This window comes from Arachis stenosperma, chromosome 9 (assembly GCF_014773155.1).
Source record: "Arachis stenosperma cultivar V10309 chromosome 9, arast.V10309.gnm1.PFL2, whole genome shotgun sequence".
Lineage (NCBI taxonomy): Eukaryota > Viridiplantae > Streptophyta > Magnoliopsida > Fabales > Fabaceae > Arachis > Arachis stenosperma.
This window is the reverse complement of record NC_080385.1, coordinates 19,043,941-19,052,455: the sequence shown is the minus strand read 5'-3', so window position 1 is coordinate 19,052,455 and position 8,515 is coordinate 19,043,941. Positions and strand designations below refer to the sequence as shown.

Here is an 8,515-nt window from a genome sequence, read left to right as displayed (position 1 = left end):
GCAAAAGAAGAAAGAAGAGAGTAGAAGAAGAAGAAATGAGGAAGAAGGGAATGGATTTGTGTTCGGCCAAAGAGGGGGAGAAGTGGTGTTTAGGTTGTGTGAAAATGAAGGAGTGAAGATGGGTATATATAGGAGTGGGGGAAGGGTTATGGTTCGGCATTGGGAGGGTGAGTTTGGGAGGGAAAGTGGTTTGAATTTGAAGGTGAGGTAGGTGGGGTTTTATGAAGGATGGATGTGAGTGGTGAAGAGAAAGATGGGATTTGATAGGTGAAGGGTTTTTGGGGAAGAGGTGTTGAGGTGATTGGTGAATGGGTGAAGAAGAGAGAGGGTGGTGGGGTTGGTGGGGATTCTGTGGGGTCCACAGATCCTGAGGTGTCAAGGAAAAGTCATCCCTACACCAAATGGCATGCAAAAATGCGTTTTGAGCCAATTCTGGCGTTAAACGCCGGGCTGGTGCCCATTTCTGGTGTTTAACGCCAGGTTCTTGCCCTTTCCTGGCGTTTAACGCCAGTCTGGTGCCCCTTTCTGGCGTTAAACGCCCAGAATGGTGCCAGACTGGGCGTTAAACGCCCACCTGCTAGCCTTACTGGCGTTTAAACGCCAGTAGGTTCTTCCTCCAGGGTGTGCTATTTTTCTTCCTGTTTTTCATTCTATTTTTGCTTTTTCAATTGATTTTGTGACTTCTCATGATCATCAACCTACAAAATAAAATAAAATAACAAAGGAAAATATGTAAAATATAACATTGGGTTGCCTCCCAACAAGCGCTTCTTTAATGTCAGTAGCTTGACAGAGGGCTCTCATGGAGCCTCACATTTTCTCAGAGCAATGTTGGAACCTCCCAACACCAAACTTAGAGTTTGAATGTGGGGGTTCAACACCAAACTTAGAGTTTGGTTGTGGCCTCCCAACACCAAACTTAGAGTTTGACTGTGGGGGCTCTGTTTGACTCTGATTTGAGAGAAGCTCTTCATGCTTCCTTTCCATGGTGACAGAGGGATATCCTTGAGCCTTAAATACAAAGGATTCTTCATTCATTTGAATGATCAGTTCACCTCCATCAACATCAATCACAGCCTTTGCTGTGGCTAGGAAGGGTCTGCCAAGGATGATGGATTCATCTATGCACTTCCCAGTCTGCAGGACTATGAAATCAGCAGGGATGTAATGGTCTTCAATCTTTACCAGAACATCCTCTACAAGTCCATAAGCTTGTTTTCTTGAATTTTCTGCCATCTCTAGTGAGATTCTTGCAGCTTGTACCTCAAAGATCCCTAGCTTCTCCATTACAGAGAGAGGCATGAGGTTTACACTTGACCCTAAGTCACACAGAGCCTTCTTGAAGGTGATGGTGCCTATGGTACAAGGTAGTGAAAACTTCCCAGGGTCTTGTCTCTTTTGAGGTAATTTCTGCCTAGACAAGTCATCCAGTTCTTTGGTGAGCAAAGGAGGTTTGTTCTCCCAAGTCTCATTTCCAAATAACTTGTCATTTAGCTTCATGATTGCTCCAAGGTATTTAGCAACTTGCTCTTCAGTGACATACTCATCCTCTTTAGAGGAGGAATACTCATCAGAGCTCATGAAAGGCAGAAGTAAGTCCAATGGAATCTCTATGGTCTCATTTTGAGCCTCAGATTCCCATGGTTCCTCATTAGGGAACTCATTGGAGGCTAGTGTACGCCCATTGAGGTCTTCCTCAGTGGTTTTCACTTCCTCTCCTTCCTCTCCAAATTCGGCCATGTTGATGGCCTTGCACTCTCCTTTTGGATTTTCTTCTGTATTGCTTGGAAGAGTACTAGGAGGGAGTTCAGTAATTTTCTTGCTCAGCTGTCCCACTTGTGCCTCCAAATTCCTAATGGAGGACCTTGTTTCAGTCATGAAACTTTGAGTGGTTTTGATTAGATCAGAGACCATGGTTGCTAAGTCAGAGTGGTTCTGCTTAGAATTCTCTGTCTGTTGCTGAGAAGATGATGGAAAAGGCTTGCCATTGCTAAACCCTTTTCTTCCACCATTATTGTTGTTGAAACCTTGTTGAGGTCTCTGTTGATCCTTCCATGAGAAATTTGGATGATTTCTCCATGAAGAATTATAGGTGTTTCCATAGGGTTCTCCTAGGTAATTCACCTCTTCCATTGAAGGGTTCTCAGGATCATAGGCTTCTTCTTCAGATGAAGCATCCTTAGTACTGCTTGGTGCATTTTGCATTCCAGACAGACTTTGAGAAATCAAATTGACTTGTTGAGTCAATATCTTGTTCTGAGCCAGAATGGCATTCAGAGTATCAATCTCAAGAACTCCTTTCTTCTGATTAGTCCCATTGTTCACAGGATTCCTTTCAGAAGTGTACATGAATTGGTTATTTGCAACCATTTCAATCAGCTCTTGAGCTTCTGTAGGCGTCTTCTTCAAATGAAGAGATCCTCCAACAGAGCTATCCAAAGACATCTTGGACAGTTCAGAGAGACCATCATAGAAAATACCTATGATGCTCCATTCAGAAAGCATATCAGAGGGGCACTTTCTGATTAATTGTTTGTATCTTTCCCAAGCTTCATAGAGGGATTCTCCATCCTTCTGTCTGAAGGTTTGGACTTCCACTCTAAGCTTACTCAATTTTTGAGGTGGAAAGAACTTTGCCAAGAAGGCATTGACTAGCTTTTCCCATGAGTCCAGGCTTTCTTTAGGTTGTGAGTCCAACCATGTCCTAGCTCTGTCTCTTACAGCAAAAGGGAATAGCATAAGTCTGTAGACCTCAGGGTCAACCCCATTAGTCTTGACAGTGTCACAGATTTACAAGAACTCAGCCAAAAACTGATGAGGATCTTCCAATGGAAGTCCATGAAACTTGCAATTCTGTTGCATTAGAGAAACTAATTGAGGCTTAAGCTCAAAGTTGTTTGCTCCAATGGCAGGGATAGAGATGCTTCTCCCATAGAAGTCGGGAGTAGGTGCAGTAAAGTCACCCAGCACCTTCCTTGCATTGTTGTCATTGTTGTTGTTTTCGGCTGCCATGTCTTCTTCTTTGAAGATTTCTGTTAGGTCCTCTACAGAGAGTTGTGCCTTAGCTTCTCTTAGCTTTCGCTTCAAGGTCCTTTCAGGTTCAGGGTCAGCTTCAACAAGAATACTTTTGTCTTTGTTCCTGCTCATATGAAAGAGAAGAGAACAAGAAAATGTGGAATTCTCTATGTCACAGTATAGAGATTCCTTGAGGTGTCAGAGAAGAAGAAAAATAGAAGGAGGAAGGAGAATAATTCGAACTTAGTCAGATAGAGTTCGAATTGTGCATTGAGGAGGGGTGGTGCTCCATAAATAGAAGGATGTGAGAAGAGGGGAAGAGCTTTTTCGAAAATTAATTAAAAAGATTTTAAAAGCATTTTGAAAAACTTTAATTTGATTTTCGAAAATCAAGAGTGAGAAAGGGATCAAGTAATTTTTGAAAAAGATTTTGAAATTAGAAATCAAAAAGATATGATTGAAAATTGTTTTGAAAAAGATGTGATTAAAAAGATATGATTGAGAAGATATGATTTGAAAACAATTTTAAAAAGATTTGATTTTAAAAATTAATGACTTGCCTAACAAGAAAAGATATGATTCAAACATTAAACCTTTCTCAACAGAAAAGGCAACATACTTGAAATGTTCAATCAAATCATTAATTGTTAGCAAGTATCTTTGAAAAAGGAAAGAAATTGATTTTGAAAACATTTGATTGAAAAGATATGATTTGAAAAAGATTTGATTTTGAAAAACTTTGAAAACTTGAAAAAAAATTGATTTGAAAACAAAATCCTCCCCCTTGTGCCATCCTGGCGTTAAACGCCCAGAATGGTGCACATTCTGGCGTTTAACGCCCAATGCACTACCTTTTTGGGCGTTAAACGCCCAACCAGGCACCCTGGCTGGCGTTTAAACGCCAGTCTGTCCTTCTTCACTGGGCGTTTTGAACGCCCAGCTTTTTCTGTGTAATTCCTCTGCTGCATGTTCTGAATCTTCAGTTCTCTATACTATTGACTTGAAAATAGAACCAAGATCAAATAAACAATGCATGCAAGACACCAAACTTAAAATTAGACACTAGACTCAAACAAGAAACATAAAATATTTTTGGTTTTTTTGATTTTGAAAATTTTTTTTTTGATTTTTCGAAAATTATATGGAAATAGAAAATAAAGGTTTCAGAATTCTTAATTTGGATTCCAGGAATCATTGCAATGCTAGTCTAAGACTCCGGTCCAGGAATTAGACATGGCTTCACAGCCAGCCAAGCTTTCAATGAAAGCTTCGGTCCAAAACACTAGACATGGCCAATGGCCAGCCAAGCCTTAGCAGATCATTGCTCCAATAGCAAGATTGATAGAGATCAACAAGCTCTTGTGATGATCAGTTGAAACCTCGGTCCAATAAGATTAGACATGGCTTCTCAGCCAGCCAGATTTTAACAGATCATCATGAAACTCTAGAACTCATTCTTAAGAATTCTGAAAAATACCTAATCTAAGCAACAAGATGAACCGTCGGTTGTCCATACACGAAACAATCCCCGGCAACGGCGCCAAAAACTTGGTGCACGAAATTGTGATCATCAATGGCGCCATCAACATGGTACGCTCATTGCAATCTCAACTCTTTATCACAACTCAGCACAACTAACCAGCAAGTACACTGGGTCGTCCAAGTAATAAACCTTACGCGAGTAAGGGTCGATCCCACGGAGATTGTTGGTATGAAGCAAGCTATGGTCATCTTGTAAATCTTAGTCAGGCAGACTCAAATGGGTATAGATGATGAATAAAACATAAAGATAAAGATAGAGATACTTATGTAATTCATTGGTGGGAATTTCAGATAAGCGCATGAAGATGCTGTGTCCCTTCCGTCTCTCTGCTTTCCTACTGTCTTCATCCAATCCTTCTTACTCATTTCCATGGCAAGCTTATGCAAGGGTTTCACCGTTGTCAGTGGCTACCTCCCATCCTCTCAGTGGAAATGTTCAACGCACCCTGTCACGGTACGGCTATCCATCTGTCGGTTCTCGATCAGGCCGGAATAGAATCCAGTGATTCTTTTGCGTCTGTCACTAACGCCCCGCCCTCAGGAGTTTGAAGCACGTCACAGTCATCCAATCATTGAATCCTACTCAGAATACCACAGACAAGGTTAGACCTTCCGGATTCTCTTGAATGCCGCCATCAGTTCTTGCCTATACCACGAAGACTCTGATCTCACGGAATGGCTGGCTCGGTTGTCAGGCGATCAACCATGCATCGTGTATCAGGAATCCAAGAGATATTCACCCAATCTAAGGTAGAACGGAGGTGGTTGTCAGGCACACGTTCATAGGTGAGAATGATGATGAGTGTCACGGATCATCACATTCATCAAGTTGAAGAACAAGTGATATCTTAGAACAAGAACAAGCGGAATTGAATAGAAGAACAATAGTAATTGCATTAATACTTCGAGGTACAGGAGAGCTCCACACCTTAATCTATGGTGTGTAGAAACTCCACCGTTGAAAATACATAAGAACAAGGTCTAGGCATGGCCGAATGGCCAGCCTCCCAAAGAGGGTTCAATCATAAAAACATGATCAAAAGATGATAACACAATAGTAAAAGGTCCTACTTATAGAAAACTAGTAGCCTAAGATGAGTAAATGACATAAAAATCCACTTCCGGGCCCACTTGGTGTGTGTTTGGGCTGAGCAATGAAGCATTTTCGTGTAGAGACTCTTCTTGGAGTTAAACGCCAGCTTTTGTGCCAGTTTGGGCGTTTAACTCCCACTTTGGTGCCAGTTCCGGCGTTTAACGCTGGAATTTCTGAAGGTGACTTTGAACGCCGGTTTGGGCCATCAAATCTTGAGCAAAGTATGGACTATCATATATTGCTGGAAAGCCCAGGATGTCTACTTTCCAACGCCGTTGAGAGCGCGCCAATTGGGCTTCTGTAGCTCCAGAAAATTCACTTCGAGGGCAGGGAGGTCAGAATCCAACAGCATCTGCAGTCCTTTTCAGTCTCTGAATCAGATTTTTGCTCAGGTCCCTCAATTTCAGCCAGAAAATACCTGAAATCACAGAAAAACACAAAAACTCATAGTAAAGTCCAGAAAAGTGAATTTTAACTAAAAACTAATAAAAATATACTAAAAACTAACTAAATCATACTAAAAACATACTAAAAACAATGCCAAAAAGCGTACAAATTATCCGCTCATCAGCGGCACTAAAGTATTTGTTGGCCAAAAAGGAATCAAAACTGAGATTAATTCGTTGGGTGCTTTTATTACAAGAATTTGACTTGGAGATCAAGGATAGGAGTGGTTCCCAAAACTTAGTAGCGGACCATCTAAGTCGCCTTGAACACACAAAAGGCGACACCACTCCTATCAATGACTCCTTTCCTCTAGATGGTTTGCACGCAATCTCGGAAGTAGTTCCTTAGTATGCCCCAATAGCAAACTACTTGGTTTCACACACCTTCCCTCCCAATCTCAACAAACATCAAAAGGATAAGCTGAAAAGCGAATCCAAATACTATGTTTGGGACGATCCCTATTTGTGGAGGTGTGGAGCGGATCAAATAGTGCGACGGTGCATACCTCAAACCGAATTCCAAGCAATCTTGGACGCTTGCCATTCTTCCGAAGGGGGTGGCCACTACGGCCCCCAAAGAACGGCAAGAAAGGTCATTGATTGCGGATTTTGATGGCCAACCCTTCTCAAAGATTCTTCCCTCTATTGCAAATCTTGTTCCCAATGCATTCGGTTTGCAAATCTTGTTCTCAAAGATGCTTTTTTGTGAAATCTTTGATGTATGGGGAATCGACTTCATGGGACCATTTCCAAATTCCAATGGCTTTCTCTACATCTTGTTAGCCGTCGATTATGTGTCAAAATGGGTGGAGGCAATCCCCACCCGAACAGATGATGCTCATGTTGTTTATTCTTTTGTGAGAAACAATATCATTTGTCGCTTTGGCTCCCCAAGAGCAATCATAAGTGACCAAGGATCCCACTTTTGCAACAAAAAAATGGACGGCCTCATGAGAAAGTATGGCATCATACACAAAGTCGCCACGGCCTACCACCCTCAGACAAACGGCCAAGCTGAGGTTTCTAACCGGGAAATCAAACATGTGTTGGAAATGATTGTGAAGCCGAATCGGAAGGATTGGAGTGCTAAACTCTCCGACACCCTTTGGGCATATCACACGGCTTACAAAACACCCATTGGCATGAGCCCTTTTAGACTTGTATATGGTAAAGCATGCCATCTACCGGTAGAAATCGAACACAAAGCTTATTGGGCCATAAAGGAGTGCACTATGAGTTTGGGTGGAGCCGGAGTAGAGAGAAAGCTTCAATTGGCGGAATTGGAATGCTTAAGATTAGAAGCCTATGACAATTCTAGACTCTACAAGGAAAAGATGAAAGCCATTCATGACAAGAACATTAGGAGAAGGGAATTTAGACCCGGTGAACTAGTCCTCCTTTACAACTCAAGGTTGAGATTATTACCTGGAAAGCTTAGATCAAGATGGGATGGACCCTACCAAGTAGAGAAAGTAGAACCTTATGGGGTCTACCACTTGTGCCACCCATCAAGTCCGGACATTTTCAAGGTAAATGGGCACCGTCTCAAATTGTACCATGGTGAGCAAAGAAAGAACTCCAAGGAATTTGAAGTGTTCCTCTTAAGGGATGCATCTCTTAAACAAGAACTTTGAGCTAGTGGAAGTCCAACTTAAGGACAGTAAACAAAAGTGCTAGGTGGGAGACACCCTACCATGGTAAGATCTACCATTTGTACATAGCCATTGAATTCTTCTTTGATTGATACTTGCTTAACACTTGACTTCATGTTTGGTAGCTAGGTAATTGATGTAGTTGTAGCTAGATTCCATTTCAAATTTTGTTTCATTTGTTGAGTTCATTTGATACCCTATCATGTCTAAACATGCTTCTATAGTGCTTAAAGTGGCTGTTGGAGGGTTAGAATACTGAAAGTGATGCGAAAACATGCAAACTTTGAAAAAGGCACCCTTCCGCGCGTGCGCGCATCTGGCGCGTACGCGTCCATAACACATTTTTCGGCCATCCACGCGGACGCGCGGCGTGCGCGGACGCGTGGATTGCAAAAAGTACCCCTCCATAAATTTTCCAGAGAGTTGCGCCCATACTACGCCAGCACCATGCCTGAGGCGCAGGCCATTCACGTGTGCGCGCACAAGGCGCGTACGCGCCCTTTGACAAGTCCGCAGATCGACGCGCTAGCGCACCTGGCGCGCGCGCGTCGATCGCCCTTGTGCACTCCTGGTACATATTCCAGAGAGTTGGGCCACTCTCGGGCCTGCACTAAGCCACCAGCCCACCACCTCTGCCGCGTACGCGCACTAAGTGCCAACGCGTCCTTATGCTCATAACGCGAGGTGCGCGCCCGCGCCCATGCCGCGCACGCGTCCCTCGTCCTGCACCAATCTCTAGGCCACTCCACAGAGAGTTAGGCCAACCC

The 8,515-nt window shown here is 42.9% G+C and overlaps 1 non-coding gene across 1 annotated transcript; it reads left to right on the top strand.

Annotated features, from left to right (window-relative positions):
* Positions 1 to 2,499: 2,499 nt before the first annotated feature.
* LOC130953653 (small nucleolar RNA R71) lies at positions 2,500 to 2,607 on the top strand. Its single transcript, XR_009075815.1, has one exon. It is a non-coding gene; the product is annotated as a small nucleolar RNA R71 (small nucleolar RNA).
* The last annotated feature ends 5,908 nt before the right edge of the window (positions 2,608 to 8,515 follow it).